The following is a 24,870-nucleotide window of genomic DNA, read 5'->3' as shown; positions in this document are numbered from 1 at the left end:
TACATATTGCCCACAGTGACTAGGCGAATTTTAAGATAACACTTCACATTCACTTTTTAAATCAGCATGCACTCCCATGTATTTGCTGTTGTTGCTGTTCAGTTGCTAAGTCACATCTGACTCTTTGCAGCCCTACAGACTGTAGCACGCCAGGATTCTCTGGTGCATAAATTACTACTTGTGCATATATAAATATATATATATGTGTGTGTGTGTGTGTATGCGATACTACAAAATTGCATATATTACTGACTGCCTAATTGTCTTGAAAAGGACTTATCCTTCAAGATGAAAGTTACTATCTCCAAGAAGCCTTCCCTCATTTCCACAGCTGGAGCTAAGTGAGCTAAACACTGTAGCACAGTTGATTGTTGTCATCGCAGTTTAGTTGCTCTGACTCTTTGTGACCCCATGAACTGTAGCCTACCAGGTTCCTTTGTCCATGGGATCTCCCAGGCAAGAATACTGGAGTGGGTAGCCATTTCCTTCTCCAGGGGATCTTCCCGACCCAGGGATCGAACCCACGTCTCCTGCGTTGCAGGCAGATTACTACTAAGCCACTTCAAGTACAGTATTCCTAACTCCTCAGTCCTTCCCTGAAACAGAACCACATAGTCATGTTGCCACTAGACTAAGCAGAGTATTCACCCCTACCTTTCAGATGGTGGGCCTGGCCTGTGACTGACTTTGGCTCATGATTTGTTATAAACGTGATGCAAGTACAGGCTGTGGATGTGCTTGTGTGGTTTCACTCGGCTTCTTGTACTCTGGCCATGGGCCACAAAGAGCTCGCCCCAGGGAGCCACTGCCTCTTCAGTCTGGGCCCCAGAAAGAGATACAGGGACAGAGCAGAACTTGATCCACCTGAAGCTTGGCCACCTTGGCTGGTCTGTAGGTACCGAAGCAAGAAATGAATAATTTTGGCTGGAAGCCACTGAGGTTTGGGGCTGTCGCACAACAGACACTTGCAGCAGGGACTTCACGAACACAGAAGCTTTCTCCTCCACCTATGTGTTTCCACTGCTATGATGATTTGTCTGCTCTCGTCTCTCCCATCTGACTGTGAGTCTCTCGATGTGAAGAAATAAGTGAATGAGTAAATGACTGAGTGAACCTAATCTAAGCAGACAACTTCACCAGGGGACAGCTGTCTCAGTTCTTTCATGCACGGTAGCTTTAATTCACACACAGTGACTTCCTCAGCTCTCAGAGGCTGGCGAGGAAATGGACTCAGGCCACCTTCTGGGAACCATGTCCCTGGGCATTGCACTGCCATCAGGTTCAATGGGAGATTGTTTTTAAGTCCGATGAGTTGAGGACAGGAAGCAGACAAAGGAGAAAAATAAATTGCCCAGCAGTGGAAACTGGCAGAGGGGCAAGAGGGGAAGTGTTGGTTTCCACATCTTCAAGGGGAACTACAAGCTAACCAGTGTTTCTGTGTAGAAGCTTCTAGGGTTAAGTTTTTCCTAAAAATAGGCTAATTATGGGACTTTCCTGGTGGTCCAGGGGTTAAGAATCCACCTTGCAATGCAGGGGATGAAGTTTCCATCCCTGATACGGGAATGAAGATCCCAAAAGCTGTGGGGCAACTAAGCCTGAGTACTGCAACTACTGAGCCCGAGCACCACAACTACTAAGCTTGAGCACTGCAATGACTGAGCCTAGCACCACAACGACTGAGCCCAAACACCACAACTACTGAGCCCACATGCTCCAGAACCCATGCCACAACTAGAGAGCTGGTGTGTAGCAATGAAAGATCCTGAGTGCTGCAACTAAGACCTGATGCAGTCAAATAAACAAATAAAAACACACATCAAAAAAATTTTTTTTAATAAAAATGGGCTATTTAGTGAGGCAAAGGACAAGGTCCTCATTTTACAGATAAAGGAGTAAAGGGCTAGAACTCTTGACTCCTAGACTCCTAGCGGGGAGTCACAACCCAGCCAGATTGCAGAGCCCTCAGATGGCAGTTAAGACTCTTCAGTCTCAGGTGCTCCCCCAACTCCCAATATTCTCAATAGTTATCATGAGAGCTAATCAAGCATTTATTCATTCCACAAACACTTACTGAGAGCTCATTATGCGCCTGACACTGTTCTAAGCACTGGAGATACAAAAATGAATAAGACATTTAAAACTTCCTGTCCTTGGGGAGTGTGTATGACAGTTGGAAGGGATAATGAACAAATTAATAAAACACACACACAAAAAAAATTAAACAATTAAATTATATAACTTTGGGGAAGGTAATAAGAACTTTAGAGGAAAATAAAGCTGGGAAAGCAATAAAAAGATGAGGGGTGTTGGAGTTTTAAAGAGAGTGGCTAGGGCAGGTCTCACTGAGAGGATGGTAACTGAGCAAAAACTTGCCAGAGATGAGGAGACAAGCCACACAGGTGTCAGAGGGTCGTGAGGTGCGAGTGTGTCTAGAGTGTTCGAGAAACTTCAAGGCGATCAGTGTGCCTGAGGGACAGAATGGAGCAGGTCAGAAAGGAAATAGGTCAGACTGTATTGGGCTTGGAGTTGACTGTAAGATTTCTGGATCAGTGATAAGCGAAGGCAGGAAAAAAGGAGACGGGAATAAATTCTTACTGGGCAGCTCCTACATGCCTGGCCGTTTACATATATCATCTCATTGGATCCTCACAAAGATCTGAGGAGGGTGTTTCATTATTCTGTGGTGCTGGAGAAGACTCTTGAGAGTCCCCTGACAGCCAGGAGATGAAACCAGTCAATCCTGAAGGAAATCAACAATGAATATTCATTGGAAGGACTGATGTTGAAGCTGAAGCTCCAATACTTTGGCCACCTGATGAGAAGAGCTGACTCACTGGAAAAGACCTTGATGCTGGGAAAGATCGAAGGCAGGGGGAGAAGGGGACGACAGAGGATGAGATGGTTGGATGGCATCACCTTCATGAAGGATGGGGGAACCTGGTGTGCTACATACAATCCTCGGGGCCACAGACAGATATGACTTAGTGACTGAACAACAACATTTTACTACGTGTGTTTTTCAGATGAAGACTATGAGGCTCATGGAGGTATTTGCCACCTAGCTTGTGTGTGTAGTAGGGCTGGCATTTGTTAGAACAAGTCACCACTAGCTTTGTTAGAATAAGTCGCCTTGATATTGACCTCCCATTTAATTCTCTCTTGCACACAGATCCTCAAACTGAGGAAGCAGAAAAAAAGCTCTTCTGTCTGCCTATGGACCCTCGTTCTCTGCTTAAGCACAGAAGAATCAGTGGCCCAGAGCTGGCTATCAGCATGGGGGCAACCCCAGTGCAAAAATCCGGGAGGGATGAGTCTTGGCAACAGGGATGCCTGACATGTCCACAGCAGGAGTAGGATGAGCAAATAGTTCTCCTTAGATTCAGCCCTCCCTCCCATGCTCCTCATGCAGCTGGAGGATTTTTCTAAAACTCAGATGTGACGAGGGCACATTCCCAGGCTTAAAACCCTTCACCAACTTTCCACCGTCCAGTGGTTAAGGCTCAAAACCCTCACCACGGCCTGCAGGGCTCTCTGTGAACTAACACCTGCTTTCTTTTCCAAGCTCTTTTCCTGCCACACTGAACGTTTTCAGCTCCTTCTGCCTTCAGACCTTTGCATATACTTACCCTCCCTCCTGGGCTTCCCTGGTAGCTCAGAAGGTAAAGAATCTGCCTGCAATGCATGAGACTCGAGTTCGATCCCTGGGTCGGGAAAGGCAACCCACTCCAGTATTCTTGCCTGGAGAATTCCATGGACAGAGGAGCCTGGTGGGCTACAGTCCATGGGATCAAAAAGAGTCAGACATGACTGAATGACTAACACTTACACTTTCACTTTCCTCCTAGAACCCCCCTCCCTCAACCAGTACCTCCTGGGTCTCAAGTGAGATGGCACGTATCGTACAGCCGTCTTCCCCATCCTCTCAAGGCCAGGTTGGTGCGGCTCTGAATGCTCCATTAGCACCTAACTTCCTCACTCAGGATCCTCAGCACAGGATCCCAGACCCCATCTACTCCTGTCTGTCTGCCACTGGTTTATGTGCAGGCCCGGGTGTTCAAGCGCTCTGGGTCTCCACCCAGCGCCTGCCACTGCGGCTCCACTCTACATAACAGGCGCTCAAGTATCCCATCCGTGAACACAGGTGGAAGGAACCTCAGCTTCCAGCTCCCCCTTAACATGAACCTGGCATCACACTGAAAAATCAGTCACGTGTTCCTCACTGGGTTCCAGCTCCAGGACTTCCTCACGACTGTCTGGTTTACATCAATCACATGACTTCTCCAAGCCTCAGTTTCCTCACCTCTACAATGGATCCATTCACTCCTACCTTCCCTTCCTTACGGAGATCATTGTGAGGCTCTGGTGAGAAGGGAGAAGTGTCGAGGACAAATAAGGAATGAGAAGCCACAGGGGCAGCAGCTGAAAGGGACACGTGAGGGCTCCAGGTGCAGACTGTGCTTAGTTCGAGCTCTCCTTGGGCCGTTTTTGAAACATACAGAAATACAGAATCACTATGCTGTATACCAGTGCTGTAGGTCAGTCATACTTCAAGAGCAAACTCATAAAAAAAAAAGAGACATCAGGTTTGTGGTTACCAGAGGTGAGGCTTGGGGACAAGGGGAATTGGAAGAAGGCAGTCCAAAGGTACAAACTTTCAGGAGCGAGATAAAGAAACACTAAAGACAGATTGTACAACACGATAAGTACATTAAAACTGCTGCGTGTTAAACATGAAAGGGGTTAAGAGAATAAATCCTGAGAGTGTTCATCACAAGATCCATTTTTTTCTATTTCTTTAATTTCTATATCAATATGAGATGATGAATGTTCACAGTAGTCACTGTGATAACCACTGCATGATGTATGTGAGTCAGATCATTAGGCCGGACATGTGTGTGCTCAGTCATGTCTGACTCTGCGACCCCATGGACTGTAGCCCACCAGGCTCCTCTGTCCATGGGATTCTCCAGGCCAGAATATTGGAGTGAGTTGCCATTCCCTTCTCCAGGAGGCCTTCCTGACCCAGGGATCAAACTCTTATCTCCTGAGGCTCCTGCACGGGCAAACAGTTTTTTAACACCGAGCCAACTGTACACCTTCGATTTACACAGTGCTGTATGTCAATTGTATCTCAATAAAACTGGAAGAAAACAAACAAACAAAAATACATTGCAAGTGTCAGCCCTGTTCTGCCACATCTATAAAAGCCTATTCTCTTTGCCAGCTGTCCAAAAGTTAAACTGGAGGGAGAAACACCACAGCTGGTGTCTGCTTTTGACGCCAGCAGAGAGAAGAGCGAGGCTCGTAGGCCTAATCCCCATCATTCGGCTGGCCAGACCCAGGCTAAAGCCTGATTAACAGCAGCATTTGTTCCCACAACTCGCTCGGCTCCAAGGAGGGGTCCTGACGGCACCTTCTCCCGTCTGGGATGGCTGCTGCTGTCCCAAAGCCTCATGGAAGACTGTAACATTTTCCACGACCTCAGGGAAGGGAAGGAAAACTCGAGGAAGTCCTGACTCTCACATGATGAGGTTTTCAGAAGAAAAGCAAACTGTTCTGACAGCCCCATGACATCAAGAAAGAAGCCGTGAAAGAAAAATCTGGGAGGCAGCAGGAGAGCAGAACAAGTGTGCTCGATTCGGGGTGGGTCTGGGGGGAACAAAGACAGCCCTGATCAATTAAGAGGCTTACCCCCGGCAGTGACAAACCATCACGTCTAAAACCAAATGCTCAAATATCACATGACATCCCTTGTATGCGGAACCTAAAAAGAAATGATACAGATGAACTTACAAAACAGAGAGAGACTCACAGGCTTAGAAGACAAACTCATTGTTGCCAGGGAGAAGGAATAGTTAGGAACTTTGGGATGGTCATGTACACATGCTGTATTTAAAATGGATAACCACCAAGACCTACTGTATCGCACAGGGAACTCTGCAAATGTTATGTGGCAGCTTGGATGGGAGGGGACTTTGGGGGAGAATGGCTACATGCCATGCATACACACGGCTGAGTCTTCCAGCTGTTCACCTGGAACTATCACAATATTGCTAATCAGCTATGACAGTGAAAGCGTTGGGCGCTCGGCGGTATCCGATTCTTTTTGACCTCATGGACTGTAGCCTGCCAGGCTCCTCATGGATAATTCCTTGCATGGAAGTCTCCAGGCAAGAATACTGGAGTGGGTTGCCATTTCCTTCTCCAGGAGATCTTCCCAACGCAGGGATTGAACCTGGGTTTCCTGCACTGTAGGCAGATTCTTTACCTTCTGAGGCACCAGGGAAGCCCCCAAAATTATGTTACTTAGTCATGTCTGACTCTTTGCAACCCCATGAACTGTAGTCTGCCAGGCTCCTCTGTCCATGGGATTCTCCAGGCCAGAATACTGGAGTGGGTTGCCATTCCCTTCTCCAGGGGATCTTCCCGATCCAGGGATCAAACCCAGGTTTCCTGCATTGCAGGTAGATTCTTTTCTGTCTGAGCCACTAGGGCTATTCCTCAACACAAAATAAAAAGTTCAAAAGAAAAAAAAAATGCTAACCCTCAGAGAGGCATCCAAGGATAAACAGAATAGCCCACAGATGGCTCCTGAGAATCCTCGAGAGGAATAAATGAAGTGGGACAATCTGAGCCGCTCTGCCCACCTACCTCCCGGCAGAGAGATCTCTCGTCCCACCCCCGCCACGCCCCCCACCCCACAGCCTTCAGACCAGCGGGCCACACGGCCAGGCCTCCCAGGCCCTAAGCTGCCAGCTCTCCCGCTGGGCTGCCCCACCTCTCAGGCTGTCTGCTCCGAGGTCGAATGTGCCCGCCACTCCCACCCTTCGCCTCCGATGCGTCCTGCTGCCCTCGGCTCACTCTCCCCTTCTCACAGCAGTCCACGAGGCAGACACCACTCATGCTCCGCTGTGGAGAGAGAGAAGAACTTCCTCCCCTCAGCTGTTCCTGACATGATGTTTTCCGACCCTCTCACCATCTTGGTCATGTGTCTCTGGGCTGAAAACTGAGCAGGTGGTGCTGAGATCCCTCACTCACAGGAGATCAGCTCATCCCTCTGCCCATCGAATACGGCGGGTCTTCTCCACATGGTGTGGATAACACGGAACTCGAGGAGTTAAGTGACTTGTCCACAGCTGCTCAACCAGGATGTGATCTGAACCGAGGGCTGTGAGACTCTGAAGAGCCCTGACACATACACACTACTGTGCGGAAAACAGACAGCTAGTGGGAAGGTGCAGCTGAGCGCAGGAAGATCAGCTCTGCGCTTGTGATGACCCAGAGGGGTGGGAGGAAGGTCCGAGGGGGAGGGGACATATACATACATGTAACTGAGTCACCGCGGAAACCAACACAGCATTGTAAAGCAACTGTACTCCAATAAAAATAAATACATGTTCACAAGCAAATACTAAAGCTGCTATTTGAATCTGTCGTTGCACGCCCATCCCCACTTACTCTCCGAGAGGTCACACGGCTCCTCAGGCACAGGGATGAGACCAGACCCCAGGAGTCCTGACTCCCGGCCCAGGCCTGTTCTCACCTGCTGCTGCTCCTTCTGGACGGCTTACTTCCTTCTGTGTCGTTTCCTATGAGCGGCAAACCCTGGCTCTCGGAGCACGGCATGCTCTTCTCTGCCCAACTTGTCAGGAACAGGAAAATGACTGGGCCCTCTGGGTTTGTCTTGCGGATACACGTGGAAAAGACAACAAGCGTGGATACAGAGAAAAGGGCACCCGTGTCAACAGGCGGGTGTTTTATACGGGCTCATTAGCCTCTGAGAATGCGAGCAATCCCAGAAACCAGAAACTATTCCTAAAAGATGATTTGTGCTTTTTAAACTCAATCAGAATTTTTTTCCCATATATTTGATTTATTTTTAAATTCACTTATTTATTCTAATTGGAGGATAGTTACATTACAGTATCATGACGGTTTCTGCCACATATCAGCATAAATTGATCACAGGCATACATGTGTCCCCTCCATCCTGAACGCCCTCGCACATCCTTCCCCAAGAAATGTGTTTATGTGAACATCAGATTTTGTCCACAGCCCCGTCAGGAAACAATGCCATATGAATATTTTGTCTCTACATGGTCTATGCTTTCATCAATATTAAAAAAACAGATAAATTACTCAATCTAATGTGTTGCCTAAACTGGGCTTCTTGAAAGAATAATTGCCTTGTGACGGGTCCAGAGTAACTTCTGAAAAACAACATGAGCTTAATAAATAAATAAAATGAACACATGAAATGAGCCCAGGAAGAAGCGAACAAATGAAAAAATACAGATGGGATAATAAAGAATAAGTTATCCAATGAGTTTCTATTTTTTTCACAGAGAAATAAGTGAAACAATCAAAATTGACAGGCACCTCAAAAAACAAAGGTTTCACTTCGGGGAGGACTCTTCCGAAGGTGGAAGCCGTTTTTCTACTTCAGGCACCTCCTTCAGGGCCAGGCTGACACAGGTGACAGGTAACACTTCCCACAGACTGATTGGTCACCTCGAACTAAGGACTGAGAAGAAAAGATTGTTCCTATGTGACAATGCTCCCTACCCCTTAATCTCATCTTCCAACTTAATTATAATCTCTGGACTTCTAGAAAGGCTCACCTGCCATTCCCAGGCAAGTTTAGATTATGGTACCCACAGGGATCTAAGAGTTTAATCAAGTCCCAGGCAAGGGTAAGATAATGGGCAATCTGAGGAAGACAGTACCACATACACCTACCCTCGTGGCTTTCCTCGTGGCTCAGATGGTAAAGAATCCGCCAGCAATGCAGGAGACCCAGGTTTGGTTCCTGGGTTAAGAAGATCCCCTGGAGAAAAGAATGGCAACCCGCTCCAGTATTCTTGCCTGGAGAATTCAATCATGGACAGAGGAACCTGGCAAGTTATGGTCCATGGGGTCACAAAGAGTCAGCACGACTGAGTGACTAACACTTTCACAACCCACCCTCACACAAGTACTATGTTAAGTAGTAACACAGGCGGTATAAACCAAGCGTCTGCACCACAGGGACTTAGGCAGGAGACCAGAGGAAGAAAATCTTGGAGGCTGAGAAGAAGAGAGGGGGCATTCTGGACAAGTGCACTGGCCATGAAACTATGGAGACAGGATTTTCAAGACTGGTAACTGGAGTGTGATCACAAATGGGGAAACAGTATCTGGGGTCAAACCCTGAGAGGCTGAAATGCCACAGGAGGGAATTGGAACTGGAACTTTTCAGTCTCAATAAATATGCCTCAACCACCTTTTAAGATCTGTATTATCTGGGAATATCAGCATTTCAAAAGATTAAAAACAGTAGAGAGAAAGGAGCTGAGGAGATAGGCAGCTGGAAATTCATTTTAATCTTCACACTTGGGATGAAAACTCAAATCTAAAAAAAGGATGACAACCTACAAAAGGGATGACTTACTTTGACAACACCCCAAGAAGCTTTGAGAGAGTATGAACACGGTCCATCAGACACGGCACAGAGCTGCCGTGAAAGCCAGCAGCCACGGGCTCTCACTAATCACACAGCTTGGGAAGCCCTTGGAGTCGTACCTCTGGTCAAAATGCCAGAGAGAAGCTTCCTCTTCCCCGGCAACCGCAGCATCCACCAAAGGCCCGGATCTCAATTCTGAAAGAGGGGAAGCCGTATGCCCCTAAAGCTGTAATAGTGTACACAAATCCTGGCCCTCGGAGAGCTTACATTCTGGACAGGAGGACAGATGTGAACAAGCCCAGAACAAGCCCAGGAGAACAGGATGCTATAAAACTTTTAACCAGGGGGCTTAACACAGTCTCGGGGCCCGGGGAAGGCTTCCTCGAAGAACTATGACTTCTGCCAACTGTAAACTCTCAAGGGATACTGAGATGAGATGCTAGCACTTTGGTTAACCTAATCATTGCTTACATCCAAACCTGGCTGATGAGCGGCACATCCCCAGACATCACTTAATACCTACTGAAGACCAGGACTTCCCTGGTGGTCCAGTGGCTAAGATTCCATGCTCCCACTGCAATGGGCCTGGGTCTGATCCCTGGTCGGGGAATTAAGATCCCACCTGCCATGTTGGGGGAGAAAACAACCTATTGAATCAAGATCTTCACGATGTTATGTGGCAGCCTGGATGGGAGCTGGGTTTAAGGGAGAATGCATACATGTATATGTATTGCTGAGTCCCTTCACTGTTCATCCGAAACTATCACAACATTGTTAAATTGGCTATGTGGTGATGTTAGTTGCTCAGTCGTGTCCAACTCTTTGCGATTCCATGGACTGTAGCCCGCCAGGCTGCTATGTCCATGGAATTTTCCAGACAAGAATATGGGAGTGGGTTGCCATTTCCTTCTCCAGGAGAATCTTTCCGACCTACGGATCAGACCCCAGTCTCCCACATTGCAGGCAGATTCTTTATCGTCTGAGCCACCAGGGAAGCTCCCAAAACAAAACAAAAAAAGTTTGAAAGAGGGGGAAAAAAGACCCAATGAGTGAAGGTAGACAGTTTGATCAGGACTGCATTGATTAAACACCACATTTAATGGAGAGGTGGGCCAGGGGGCAAAGATTTTCGGGGATGAAGTTCAGGAATTTGCATTTCCTAAAATTTTCCCACAGGATGTTTGGCCAGGTTCGGGAATCACAGCTTTAAAAGATTCCTTATAAGTCAGAAATGATGGGTTACAGAGCACAGCTGTCAAATTTAAGCATGTTCATTTGTATATCAATTGTTTCCCAGCTGGAACAAGAGCAAACACAAAAATGAAGTAACAGCTGAATCATAGAGTCACAAGCAGCTCTTTGTAGAGATGAGGAAGGTGAGACACGGAGGGGTTAGAACACTTGCTTAGGGTCATGTGGCTCCCTAATGGGAGCGCTGGGACACCCAGAGGGGACCTCCTTTCTCTTTCAGGACAGACACAGTTTCAACCCTCAGAAGGATTTGCAAATGGGCTGATACAGTGGGTTGAGCTGCCTTTCACAGCAGCCCTGAAACCAGCACTTGATAACTACAGCCATTACAGATGAATTCTACATTTAATTACTTTCCAGGTTTCAAATTCAAAGGAAGGGAGTGGATGAATCAGCTGATTTATTAACCAGGCTGGAATTAAACCCAGCATCATAAAGTTAACTGAACTGTAGCCGCCATCAGCTCACATTTTAAAAGAACTACTTAAACCCTCACTTTTGCTATAGTCATGCACATTCTTACTTAGCCTGGCAGTGAGGGACTCTCTCCAAATGCACAAACTCATCCCAAACCTGGTTGTGTATTAGCATCACGTGAAAAGCTTTAAAAAAAATACATCCATGCCCAGGTCTTTGCCTCCTATCCCCTCTCCATGCCACCCCATGCCAGGGATTCTGATTTAGTTGGTCCGGGGTCACATCTTACCCCAGATATTTTTTTTTTTATTAGTTGGAGGCTAATTACTTCACATCATTTCAGTGGGTTTTGTCATACATTGACAGCCCAGGGAATTGTAATGTCCAGCCAGTACTCAAGCCACTGAACTCACTGGTCCTCTCCTCCTCCTCCTGGCCTCGGCACAAAGCGAGGACCTAGGGTGAGGCAAGCAAGATGCCCAGGGCACAAAATTCACAGCCAAGGTTGTGTGAGCCCAGCAGACTGTGCTGAAGCACCCTGAGAGCTAGGTCTCCCTACTTCTCAGGCACCCTGGGCACACAACCCAAGGAGACACCCACTGTCAGGGTCTGGCAAGTGCAGGCCCGTATTTGTATGAGCCTGCCTATCTCCATAGATTCTATGCCCTGGGTACCTCACCAGCCTTGCTCCAGGCCCACACCTGCACAAATCCCTCTGGTCAGGCCATTAATTATCCCATCAAAGATACATCAACTGCCTCCTGTGTGTGAGGTCTTCCTTGTTCCGCTTCATCCTCTAAAGAGACTCTGGTTTTGAAATGGATACAGGTGAATAATGCCGACCACATGCATTAATCTTACCCCTTTGACATAAGAGGCTGCTGTGATGGAGTAGGAAGACACATTGGTTTTAAAGTCAAAAGATGCCTGGAAGGGGACTAATCTTTCATTAGTTCTTTGGCAGTTCTGCTACGGACTCTGGGTTTGTTACTTGGTCTGTGCTTTGTAGACAGCAAGACCTACCTTACAGGGTTTCTGTGAGATGACATTAGTCTGTAAGTTAAATGGTCTGGGACATAGTAGGTGCTTCATAGACACCAGTTGACAATAAATCTTCAACATTTCATCAACTCATCACCTTTTTGAACTTTCACCCCAGTGGTGCAGTGGTAAAGAATCCACCTGCCAATATCAGGAGACTCAGGTTTGATCCCTGGGTCAGGAAGATCCCCTGGAGAAGGAAATTGCAACTCACTCCAGTATCCTTGTCTGGGAAATTCCATGGACACAGGAACCTGGTGGGCTACAGGCTATGAGGTCGCAAAAAGAGCCAGACACAACTTAGCGACTAAACAAAAACAATAACATCACCTTTCTACGCTACCTTGAGGTTGGAGTGTTACTGCTGCTGCTTTTTCTGTTTTCCTCTTTAGACTGTCTCCTTCTTCTAACCTCCCACCGTATTCTAAAAAGGAGTCAAATTCCTGGTCTCAGCAAACACCTCCTCCCTAGAGGCCTTTGAGTAGATAAAAAGAAATCTAAACTTGGGACTGGGGTTTGGCAGTAGAAAGGGTGGGTAGGAGGATCCCATTTTTAAATTACCAAAAATTCCTCTATATCTTGTCATCTGAGGCCTGGACCTCAGCTTACAAAAATCAAAGCCAAGACTCTGACACCCTTGTCTCTGGCTCTACATCAACAGCCCTTCTCTAATTTTGCTTCCTCTAGAGTGGGGCAGAGAGGTGTCTTGGCATCCCCGAATCCTCAGTACCTAGTGTGGTGCCTGAACTCTCAACAGGTGCCTCATTTATTGAATAAAGGGAACAAAAAAGAGATTTATAGGGACAAAAATATTTGACAAGTTAGCATCCATAGATGTGTTAACTCCCTGGTAGGCAAAATAATGGTCCTCCAAAGATGTCCACATCCTAATTCCTGGAATTTATGACTACAGCACATGGTGAAAGGGGCTATATTGACATGATTGAGGAGACTGGGGTGGGTAAATTATCCTGGATTATGTATGTAGACCCAAGGTAATCATGAGGTCCTTATAAGGAAGCAGGATGGTCTGAAGGAGAGAGGAGAGATGAGGATGAAGACAGGTTGGCGTGATGAGCTTTGAAGGTGGAGGAAGGGGCCATGAGCCAAGGAAGGCAGGCAACCTCTAACAGCTGGATAAGGAACCAAAACTGACTCTCCCCGAACGTGTCCAGCAGGACCTCAGCTCTGCCGACTCCTTTATCCTGTGAGACTCATTTCAGACTTCTGATCTTCAGAAACCATAAGATGAGGATTCTGTGTTGTTTCAAGTCACTAAGTTTGTGGTAATTTGCACAGCAGTAATAGAAATGGACAGAGCCTGACAGCGCGCCTTATTCATCTCCGAACTCCCAGCTTGTTGCCTGGAACCCTGTTAACTAAACACAGCCTCATAAGCAACACCAAGGGCTGACGCTTTCTTCTCCTTGCCGTATAGCCAATCAGTTGCCAGCAGGTTCGGCTAACTGAGTCCAATTCAACCCTTTCCCTCCTTTAGAAACAGCATGGACATGAACTTAACCCCGCTCCTTTAATTCCTGGTTCATCCTCTCTCCTGGCTACCATACACAGTGCAGCTAGACTCATATTCCAAAGCCCTGCTTTAACCATGCCATACTCAACTTAAGAACCCTACCTAGTTCTTCAATAGAATTTGTACCCTACTGTTGTGTGAAAATTATATAAATCTTAATTATGTTGAATTGATTCATCACTTTTCAGGCCTACTATTATATGCCCTTCCACTTTTCTGTCTATTCATTCTATTGTTTTTTTGAGAATTTGATATTGAAACTCCAAGTAAAAATCTTAATTTATCTACCCCCCAAAAATTGTAATACACAGTGAAATTACATGTAACTTTGTTCTGTATTTTCTAAGTTGCCTGTAAATGTGTTATCATACTGTCATAATTTAGAAAATAAAAAATAAAGAAAAACAGAATTTTAAGCAAAGGAATTAAATCTTCACAATATAGATAAAAAGGTGACAATAAACAAACAGATGTGGCTCTTTGGGGAAAAAAGAAAAGAAAAAACACCTTCCCTAGCTCTTCCCTGATTACCAAAAGTGAAAAAAGTCAAAGTATTAGTTGTTCAGTCACGTCCAACTCCTTGTGACCCCATGGACTGTAGCCCACCAGGCTCCTCTGTCCATGGGATTTCTCCAGGCAAGAACACTGGAGTGGGTTGCCATTCCCTCCTCCAGAGGATCTTCCTGACCCAGGGATCAAACTCAGGTCCCCTGCATTGCAGGCAGATTCTTCACCACCCAAGCCACCAGCGAAGCCCTGATAGCAGAGTGAGCCCAAATTCCTTGTACCGACATCTTTATCCTCCCAGCCTCCCAATCCAGTCTTATTTTCCATGGACCATTTCCTACCCTGTGAAATCCAGCCAGACCAAGATCAGCCGTACACAATCATCATCAGGTATGTGTTGTTTCTGCTCCTCTGTCCACGGGGATTCTCCAGGCCAGAATCCTGGAGTGGGTAGCCTATCCCTTCTCTAGGGGAACTTCCCAACCCAGAAATCACCTAGAATATCTTTCCCTTATATCTCCACACACCCAACCTGACCCATCACTCAAGTCCCAGCTTAAGTGACACCTTGTCCATGAAGCTGCTCCTGCAGCCCTCGTCCCCTCACAAATATGCCTTCCATAAACTGGCCATAATTCCCTCTTTCACTGAGCCCCCACAGCTCTCCTCTGTACATCTCTCAGCTGAAGTACGAAAGAGCAGAGGCTCTAAGAGTCAGACAGACCTGGGTTCAAGGTGACGCTCTTATGCAAGTTACTTGGCTTCCCTGGGTCTCAGGGCTCTCATCTGTAAAATGGGCATCACACCTTTCTCACTGGGCTGTTGAGAAGATTTAAGCTCACGTATAAGTGCCTGACACGCCGAGTAGTCAACGGCTACATAAACATTACAGAGACTTATATACACTGCATGCCAAATTCCTTCTCTTTCGGACCATGCAGCAGAGTGGCTGGTGGGATCTTAGTTCCCCAACTAGAGAGGAGACCCGGGTCCACAGCAGTGAGACTGGGGAATTCTCCCAATTCCCATTTCTAGATGCTTTAAGGGAAGGATTTATTAATACATCCACTTCATTTTTGTAGACACACAGTACCTTGCATGCAGTGTTTTTTAAAACAGGTTTTTAATATTAAGCCACGGATGAGTTGGGAGCATCTACTCAGGTTTCCTGTTCTGTGTATAGTAAGGATGGCCTCGTTTTTCTCCAGAGAGAGAGGGGGAGGAATACACTGGCTCACCTTCTGATCGTGAATGTCACAATTCTTTAAGAAGGAAACTTTCTAAGATCTGCTCTCATTAGTTAAAGCCTCTCCACTACCGCTCATCCCAACCAACAATAATAAATATTGCTTTCATAAGCATAAGTTATACATTGCTATTTTAATGTCACTGTGTTTGTTCTAGCTCAGAGAATAGCTGTTATTCCAGAGCTAGTGGGACAAAGTTCACTTTTACTCCATCGCGTCTAGAAACCCCACACTGCACACGATCCTTCATTCCTTAGCTGGGTATGCAGTGGAGTCACCTTCCTTTTAAAGGCATTCCTTAAACCACTGTTATGCTAGACCAGAAACCTGGCCCTTTATTTCTCAATCCAGTTGGCAGCATCATGAAGAGCAAAGAACAAGAGATTTGAAGTCATAAGATCTGGTTTGAAATTGAGTCACCCACTTACTGCCTTGGTGACCAAAACATACCACATACCCGAGTCTCTGTTTCCTCCTTTCTGAAATTGAGAGTAACCACTGCCCACCTCCCTGGATGAAATCACTACAGGAGTGAACGAGATCACATGTGAGAAGACAGTTTGTGAGTTGAAAACTGCTGTACAGCTACAGTTATCCACTCACCTTCTAACACAGCGTGAGCTCCAAACAGACACCCCTAAGACTGGATAGGAAAAAATATTCACGGAGCACTCGAGAAGAAATGAAGACTGCTTTCGCTTCACCTGCCTGCAGAGAGTCCCTGACACACAGCAGAGAGGTCGTGTTGTAACTGTAGATGCCAAATAACCACAGGCAAATTCCCCTCACAGGATCCTAAAAGAATACCTGACTTGGGATCTACACAGTGTTCTGAGATGAGAGTCCCGAATGAAAGGCGCTCTTCAGTGTAATTACCATGTAATTAGTCACCACTATCTCTACCTAGGCATCGAGCCAGACTTTACATATAAGAACATCCCTGAGTCTTCAAAACCCAACCATCCTCTAAGGTAGTCATTGTAATCCAGAAAGATCTTCACTGTGATTGAGAATGTATGAGAAATAACCCACCGTATCTAAGACAGCACTTAATGTTAATTAGTGCATAACATTTTAAAAAGGGCAGCAACCATTCCAATTTTGGTCTACTTTCCTTCATACTCTCATCCCTTATTTCCCAGGACAGGCTGACTCAGACTCAGTGCAATGCCTCACTGAAGGGTAAAAGCCCTAATGAGCAAATCTCATGAAAAATTCAGCTGGTCTTTTGGAGAAAAACAGCTGGAGCTGACCTTAAGAATTCCACTAATTTCCCCCTACCACACAGCCTAAAAATAGCCAAAGAGCATTTCTTGCTAGTGATGGCCTTTCCTTTAAAGGACATAATATGCAAAAAGGCATGCTGGGGTCACTAGCCCAAACCATGCAGTCCCCATGATAAATCCTTGGTCAAATGTTCCTATGAGAATCTGCCTTCACAAGGTCATCACTGGAATTTCATTGTGAAGGCTCCCCCCAGCCCCTAGCCTCCTCCCCAAACACCACTGGGTCTATACAAAGATGTACATTAACAGCCACTGTGCGGCCACGAGAACTCCCATTCTTGGTTCTCACTTTCTAAATCTGCTAAGTGAGATGCTAGACTCTGACGTCCAAGGTCTCCTTCTGGTGTAAGGCTCCTTGGGAGGTCCATTCAACACCTCTTTGTGGCTTAAAATTCAAACCCCTCAGTGTTGCACGGGCCCCTCCAGATCTGCCTCCTGTCTTCCTCTCCATTTTCCCTAAATCATACCCTGATGTTCCTTAAATACCTCTAACACTCCTATGCCTTTAGAACACAGAGCTCCCTCTGCCTGTAACGCCCTGTCTCAGCTTCTTAGCCTCCTACTCATCTTTCAAAGGCTTCCCAGGTGGCGCAGGAGGCAAAGAATCTCCCTGCAGTGCAGGAGACGGGGTTTGCTGCCTGGGTCAGGAAGATCTCCTGGAGAAGGGAAGAGCAACCCACTCCAGTACTCTTGCTTAGAGAATTCCATGGACGGAGGAGCCTGGCAGACTACAGTCCACGGAATGGCAGAGTCAGACACGACTGAGCAACTAACACCCACACACACCACAAGCCACAGTCCAGGTATCACCTCCTCTAAGAAGGCAAGTCTGCCCCTTTCTCACAGTTGGGGTAGAGTCTCCTCTGTCTTCTCACAGGACTCTCCATTATACAGCAGCTGCCTGCTTATTTATCAATTATTTATCAGTTTCCCTTATGAGGAGCCTGGGCGTCTGAAGGTAGAGATACCGTGTTCCTCTCGTTCCACCATCTGACCGAGTACCTACCATTCAGTATTTACCGATAGCAGATCCAATTCCAACAAAGTACCACTTGCGTTTTAAGTTGTTATTCCAAAGAACCAAAAAGTGATTTTTTTTAAAGGAATGTTTTCTCTATTCAAAAAGCAAGAAAGAAAACTATCTCCAAGCTTTTACCTTATTAGGAAAAATATATATATAGCTGTTTGGAATTGTGACATAATCTTTGTGGAGTTGAAAAATATACACTACATTTGTTTCTGGGAAACCTCTCTTTAAACTCACTGAACCACAGTTTTTTAAAAAAGGAGATTCAAATTTAGAAATGATGCCCGACTTGGTGGGTTTTGGTTTTTTGAATTTTTTTTTTAACCAAGAGAAGGAAAAAAATTTCCAAAAGAGATAAATTATACACTTAGCTTTCTGAAAATTCTCTGTCTGGTCCTGGAAAATCAGATGAAAGGCACCAAGAAATATGTGATTTCGTATAGAAAAGCAAAATGCTTTATATTTACTACTACTATTATTGAAAGGTATGTATGCGTATTTAATTTAAGGTATTTAATTTAGATAAAAGCTAAATTAATGCAACTAACAGGTAGAACTTGGGCTTGATGGAAAAGTTGCAGAAACAGACATTTTATCTTCCTTCAATACCTTCTCCTGCCCTTACATGCATTGCCTCTATACCAGAAGCCAAATCAGCAAAGCAGGCAGTGTCATCTGCGGACTTTTAAATTCATTTGTTTATAATTGGAGGATAATTGCTTTGCAATGTCGTGTTGGTTTCTGCCACACATCAGCGTGAATCAGCCATAGGTATACATATGTCCCCTCCCTCTTGTCACCTCTGTTTTATAGATGAGGAAACTGGAGTTCCTGGAGGTTAAGGCACTTGCCTAAACCCATGCTGCCTCTACACTACAGAGTTGGAATGTGAACCCAGGTCTGCCTGGCTCCAAAGCGCTATCTGACACCAGAAAGAGAGTTACAGTGGAAGAAACGGCGAGGCACACAGGGACCCTGTGACGGAGCCCAAAGGTACAAAGACGAGCTGGGCATTCCCTCAAACCCCCACGCGCCCGAGACGCTGAGCTTTGCAGGACAGAATGTTGTTAAAACTTGATGTGTGTGCAACTAGGTATGAAGGGAGTTTTATTCTTCCTGTGAGTCAGTGATCAACATACATAAACAAACTCAACTGTGGACCACAGGCAGAGACTATGATGATCCAGCAGCAGCAAATCTGTTTTTCTGAAAACTTTCTGGACAAAAATCTTTGCACTGATCCAGAAAAGAGCTTTATAGTGGTAAAGAATCTGCCTGCCAATGTAGGAGACACAGAAGATGCAGGTTTGATCCCTGGACGGGGAAGACCCCCTTAGGAGGAAATGACAAGCTGCTCCAGTATTCTTGCCTGGGAAATCCCATGGAAAGAAGAGCTTGGTGGGGTTGCATGGTGGGGCCCATGGGGTTGCAGAGAGTCAGACACGACTGAGCAACTGAACACGCGTGCCCAGTGTTAGCCAGTCCCTGAAACACACTTCAAAGGCAGGCAAAAATGATCCCTGACACTTCATTAATTCAGGGGCAGCCTGGAGGAAGAGACGAAGATGAATTTTGGTTCTGCCACTAATGACGGAAACCCTTGGTGGTTTCACGCACCTCTCTGGCTGACCTCACCTATCAAATGAGGCATTTGGTTTCTGATCTTATCCTCCATTTAAATCATTTGATTTTCTCATGACCATAAAATCAAGTGATCAGAATGAATTCCAATATCAGTACCAAGCTATTTGAGGAAGAAAGAGACGTAGAGAAAGATTTTGGAGAAAAAAACACTATCCTGCTGCCCAACGCAAAATGTTTTTTTGGAAAAAAAAAATCCATCTTTCATAAGATACACTTATATATTGAGGGAGAGAATGATAATTAGAAAATAAGATATAAAAACTGACAAAAGTTGTCCTTCCCCTCTCTCTGTCTCCCCCCTTCTTTCCTGTCTCACTGGCAGCGTCTCCTGTTCAGGGCGGGCAAGGCAGTAAGGATTCAACCATCAAGTAGTGAGACCTGGTTCCCATCATCAGAGAGATTCTGGCTCCCGGCAACAGTAACAGCTCCCATTTGTACAAGGTTAGGGGTTTACACTATTCTCTGGCATATTCGCTCTTTACAGCAATCCGGGGAGGTGGGGAGGAAGAAGTGTCATCATAATCCTTTTATGGATGTGAAAATAAGGTTCAGCAAAGTCAAGGGGCTTGTCCCAGATCACACAGCTGCCGAAGTGACGGAGCTGGACAGAGAACGCACGTGCAGAGGAGGAACAGGACTGCAGACCAGAGTGCAGTTGCGTCAACTGTGTAAGGAGTGGGGCGGTGAGGAGATCGGGGCAGGAACTGGGAAGAGGGGAAACGGGAGTGGAGCTTTGACTGTGGGGTGAACCTGAGACAGTTCACAGTCTACACTCACGAAGTCAATGCAGAAGACAGCGCAGCACTCCTTTAGAGGGGTGGAGTACAGAAAAACAAAAGGATGTCTGCATTTATGTGCACACAGAAGCCTACTGTCTTTCATTTTAAAAGCGGACATTCTTTAGTCACCATCAGTAATCAGCATGTGCGCTCTGGGTATTTTTCTCAGGAGCAGAAATGGGTGGCTCTGAGCCTCTTGCCTGGGCACTCACTGTGGGTACCAGGGAGAGGGCCAGGTGGCATCAAGGGCACGGAGCCTCCACCCACTGAGCCAGGGTGAAAATCCTTGACCTTGGCACTCTTGATCGTTACTGAAACTACCTGAGCTCACTGACTTCCTCAGTCAGGCATTCTCCTCTGTGAGAGAAGCAAGTCATAGGCTTGCACGGCCAGCCTACCTTCCCAAACTGCATTCGCTGCTACCGAGGCTCAGGTACGTAATTAATAAGCAACCTGGACCTGCTCCTGAAGTGGGAAGGAAGAGGAGGCGAATGTCTGGGAGAGATTTCAAGGTGATGATAGAACCTCAAAATTACATAAGAGTGCAATAAAACAGGCCCAGGCTCTGTATATCAGAGTTGGATTTAAGTAAAAAAAAAAAAAAAAATAGGAATTGGGGAGTTTGTGGATTCAGGCTAAAGGTCCTTGAGAAGAGGGACTTTAGACACAGAAGAATGAGATTAAAGTTAAACCACAGACCTCTTGAGGAATTTAGGTGACAAGAATTCTTTTTTTTTTTTTTTGCAATTTTATTTATTTATTTATTTTTTATTAGTTGGAGGCTAATTACTTCACAACATTTCAGTGGGTTTTGTCATACATTGATATGAATCAGCCATAGATTCACACGTATTCCCCATCCCGATCCTCCCTCCCACCTCCCTCTCCACCCGATCCCTCTGGGTCTTCCCAGTGCACCAGGCCCGAGCACTTGTCTCATGCATCTCACCTGGGCTGGTGATCTGTTTCACCATAGATAATATACATGCTGTTCTTTCAGGTGACAAGAATTCTAGGGTTTACTCTTTGCAGAATTATAGATCTTATTTGTTAACTAGTGAGACTTTGAGTCAACTCTCCAGAATTCTGATTCCAATTTCATTTCATCAGGTAACATTACAAACAATACCTATATCATCAAGGGTGCTGGGGTGTAATCCACACAATATAGAAGAGTAAGCAATCCCCCCTGGTCCCAAACCCCAAGCAACTGGCAAGAAGTCAGGAAGGGATGGAGGCAGGGATTATACGATGATATACCAGGAAGTAGTTTTGGAGTTTAGACTTGAAAGCGACTCTTTCCAATCAGGGAGAATTTAAACCTTCTCTTCCATCACAGGTGAACCCAGTATTATTTGCAGAGTGGATACAATGACCAAGGAAAAACAGCTCCAAGCTAGAGAGCAGAACCAGTTCCAGCACCTTTCCAGCCTTTCTGGCGTCTTGAGGAACTATCAGAAGGCAGCAAAGCCTTCCATAGATACCCGCCAGCGGAGACCTGAAGACCTGTCTGTCCTTGAGCAAGTGCTGAACATGAACAATGACTAAGTTTAGTGAGGAGGAACAGGAATAGACACACATGTACGAGATCTACCTACCCACCCACCTATCAATGTCTAAAATGCAGTGTGTGTGTGTATATATATTCAAATATAGATACACATTTGAATATAACAATATTTATATACATAAGTATATGACTTCTCAATCATTTGTACCCAATTTATGAAATTGATGAGAACCCTTCATCAGTTCTTCCATAAAGAAAACTGTTGCTAAGTGACTGTAAAATCAAGATTCTGATGTCCAGATGAAGGATAAAATCAGGTACCTCTCCCCCATAAAACAATGTCCTAACAAGGCTTATTGTGGTTCAGATGTAGTTGGGGGTTTTTTGGGTTTTTGTTTTTGAGGGGATAAGCAGTGTAATATGTGATGTTGTATAATATGATGTATAATATGTGATGCTGTATAATATAATATGCTGCTGTCACTATGAAGAACCATAATGTTAGAACACTTACATAACCTATCTCATGGAATCCTCAGCAACACTGTAAGGAAAGCAGTGTTACCATTCCCATTTTACAGAAGAGGGACTGGGCTCAGAGGAGTGAAGGAACTTCACCCCTGTCCATCTTCTTAAATATTGGCTCATACACAGATATGTGCATATGTGTGTATTTTATAGATAACAGTTACCTTCTGCAACTTTCTAAAAGAATTTCCAGTTTTCATTTCAAAAAGTACAAATATATGGGTCAGGTAATACTTATAAAATCTCATTATTCTAATTTTTTTCTGAGTAGAGGTAAGTCTTAAACGGTCAAGCTATAATAGAAAGCTGAAAATATTGAGGTAAATCAATCTTATCCATAACTTAGATTACAGAAAAAGATGGGCACTCATTTTATAAAGTTTTAATCAACAAAGGTTGATGAATAAATACCTCCTAAGGACATCTGTGTAAGAGACTTATCAGGTACATCACACTTCAGAGAGGGGCTATGATTGTGGAGAAACAAAATGCCCTGGAAAAAGAAAACTGTCATGGGAATTAAGGTCAATCTCTCTCACACCTCTGATGCGCCCAAGCCATGTGATGTTGTACAAGTCACTCAACCTTCTGGGTCTTTGCTCCTCACTGGCAAAATAAGGGCACTTGATCTTTCTTTTCTAAAGAGAGATCTCTTAGATTCAGCAATAAAATGCTCTGATTCATACCGGTGAAAGAGCAAAATTCAGATGCCAGCAGAATTTGGCTATGATGGACCATGGCCCCATAACTCACAAGTACACTTTACATCTCAAAGCCCAGAACAATGCCATCCCAATCTGGCAGGAGCAAGTTAACAGAGTCATTCAGTAGTGGTCAGGCTCCTCTAAGGAGTGAGATATTTTGCAACCAAATTAAACAGCCCTTATTCTTGCCAGCTAATAGCAAACCAGACAAAATTAGTTATTATCAACTGATAATAACTATAAGAACATCGAAGACGTACATAGCACTGACCATTTGACAGCACTGTTCTAAACACTTTAAAAAAAATTTTAATTGGAGGATAATTGCTTTAGAAGGTTGTGTTGGGTTTTGACATGCAATAATGCCCATCAGTCATAATTGTATGAGCTCCCCTTCCTCTTGAACCCCCTCCCCCTCCTATCCCATCGCTCCAGGTCATTACAGCGAAGGCTGGGTTCCCTGTGTTACATAGCAGCTTCCCACCACTATCTATTTCACACATGGCAGTGTAAGTCAGTGCTACTTTCTCAGTCCACCCCACCTCCTTCCCCCGCTGTGTCCACGAATCCATTCTTTATGTCCGTGTCTCCATTCCTTCCCTGCAAATAGGTTCATCAGTACCGTTTTTCTAGATTCCATATACACGCGTTAACAGAAACACTTCATATTATTAATTCATTAATTTCTAACAATACGCCAAAGTAAGCACGGTACAGCCAAGGAAACAGGCTTAGAGAGACTGGGCACTAGTGAGAAGCAGCACACGACTCAGCCGCTGCTCAGCCTGGGCATCCACGCGCTGGACCCCCGCGCCACCCTGCCTCTCCCGGACGCGTGTCCCGAAGCACACAGTCCTTCTCCAGGAGCCTGGACTGCAGTCTCGTCCCGCCCTTTCTCTCTGACCCTTGTGGACGCTGGCTCGCCTCGGTTTCTAGTCTCTGGCAGACTCTGCCCGCAGGTCTGCTCGAGCTGAGCTTTCTGAAGCAGCCCAAGGAGAGGAGGTCCCCGGGGACCCCCAGGAGCCCAGCAGATGGATTCAGCCCTACAGCCAGGATCACACGTCCCAGCGCAAACTGCTCAGCCTGACCCGACCCCACGTCCCAGCATCAACCTTCACCCGACACCCGAAAATTCATGCTTCTCAGACCCCGGGAGAACGCTCACCTTCACCAAGAGACAAGGTCAGAGGAGGAAAAAAATACACACTTCCCCAGGAAAAGCATCTAATGAACTCAAATTAAGATGAAACTTTATAATAGTTTAATGGTAGATGAGGCAAGACGATGGTCTGAAAATAGAGTTTGGGCTTTAAGGGCAGCTTAACCACCAAATGCCTCAAATTCCTTCTGCCTCATTCTTCCCAAAGTCACCAAGAAGAAAACAAGAGTGTGGTGAACCTCAAGTGAATGTGTTGCCAAAAGGAACCAAGTAAATTAATAGAAATGTGAAGGAAAAAAAATCTTATCTAAAGATATTCTCTGCCTGATTTTTTTCATCTGAGATACAAGAGAAGGAAAAAAGAATGGAAGAAAAGAGCAATGAGATCAAGGAGAACTCATCAGCCTGCAATGCTTTCACTTCAAATTTTGGGTCTATAATTTTATTATTCTCCAAAAGAATAGCTTTCAAACACCACTACTATAAGCTGTGATATAAAAGTAACAAATGATATCATCATGTGGCTTAACTTTATGACATGTTCACTTTATTACACTTAGGTACATCCGAAGCACAAAAAATGACCAGCCTTTAACATTCACTAAAAAATAAAATTACCCCAAAAAACCCCATCACCTTTAATTTTCATTCTTAATTTCCTCCCACAATTCCACAGAGCTGGTAAGGGAAAAATGTTTCCATCATCTAGACTTACATAAACTAGTTTCTATCAGCTCTGAGAATCACTAGTTACACCACAGCCTTCTGCCTGCTGCAATACACCAGCATTTGAA

General features: G+C 45.4%; 1 protein-coding gene across 5 annotated transcripts in view; it reads right to left on the bottom strand.

The window, feature by feature from the left end:
- SYTL2 (synaptotagmin like 2) overlaps positions 1 to 24,870 on the bottom strand; it is a 119,176-nt gene that overhangs the window by 67,069 nt on the left and 27,237 nt on the right. The gene's annotated exons all lie outside the window — the stretch shown is intronic.

This window comes from Muntiacus reevesi, chromosome 5, assembly GCF_963930625.1.
Source record: "Muntiacus reevesi chromosome 5, mMunRee1.1, whole genome shotgun sequence".
In the NCBI taxonomy this organism is placed as follows: Eukaryota; Metazoa; Chordata; class Mammalia; order Artiodactyla; family Cervidae; genus Muntiacus; species Muntiacus reevesi.
Note: the sequence above shows the minus strand (reverse complement) of the source record. Positions and strands in the feature narration are given on the sequence as shown.